This window comes from Primulina huaijiensis, unplaced genomic scaffold, assembly GCF_012295235.1.
Source record: "Primulina huaijiensis isolate GDHJ02 unplaced genomic scaffold, ASM1229523v2 C13172173, whole genome shotgun sequence".
NCBI lineage: Eukaryota > Viridiplantae > Streptophyta > Magnoliopsida > Lamiales > Gesneriaceae > Primulina > Primulina huaijiensis.
Window position 1 is genome coordinate 1 of NW_027341962.1, and position 805 is coordinate 805.

At 35.8% G+C, this 805-nt stretch overlaps 1 long non-coding RNA gene across 1 annotated transcript; it reads left to right on the forward strand.

Annotated features, from left to right (window-relative positions):
- Positions 1 to 805, forward strand: LOC140965436 (uncharacterized). Its single transcript, XR_012173080.1, has 3 exons — positions 1 to 48; positions 123 to 343; positions 772 to 805. It is a non-coding gene; the product is annotated as an uncharacterized lncRNA (long non-coding RNA).

Here is an 805-nt window from a genome sequence, read left to right on the forward strand (position 1 = left end):
TTCTTGAATTGCACGACACCCGTGGTTCCATCTCAATTCTTGTCCGAGGTTTGTTCTTTTGGCTTTGTTTTGTAATTTTTTTTATTGTGGGTATCGTGATGGAATGTTGTTTTCTCATGCAGAATGAGATGAGAAAACTTAATAAACTATGGAATCCATGTGAAAGGGAAAACAATGACTACTTCACATTGGGTGATCTTTGGGATAGTTTTGATGAATGGAGTGCATGTGGGCTTGGAGTTTCCATCGTTTCTGATAATGGCCAAAACTCAGTCCAGTATTTTGTGCCTTATCTCTCTGCAATCCAAATATTCACTAGCAATTCATCTGTAAACTGTTTCAGGTACTGTCGTTTCCCGATTCCATCAGCAATTTGGTTATTATTGTATTGTCTTGAGATATGAGTTGATCATCCTATGTTTGCTGAAACCCCACATGTAGAGTCTGATGTTTTCATGATTCTAAGTTCTTTATTTGAGCAATTGGTATTTGTCTTGTGTCTTTTTTAGTTTGATGGTTGTGCAATCTTGGATTTGTTATCTATGATTATGATAATGAGACAAAGATCTAGTTTTCTTGTCCCCAAAAGTATTCATTTTTAACTAGAGTAGGCGTCGTTTTGTTGAGCTTTTTGTTACTTTTCTTTGTTCATCTGTTCGTATAATCAGAATATAGAATTGAGGTCTTTCGAGGGGTACAAGTTTTAGACTTGTGAAATGATCTATAAACTTGTTGTGGTCGTATAATTAATGATATATGGCTGGATTTTAGGGAAGAGACCGAATCCTTAAGTGAGACGAGGAAT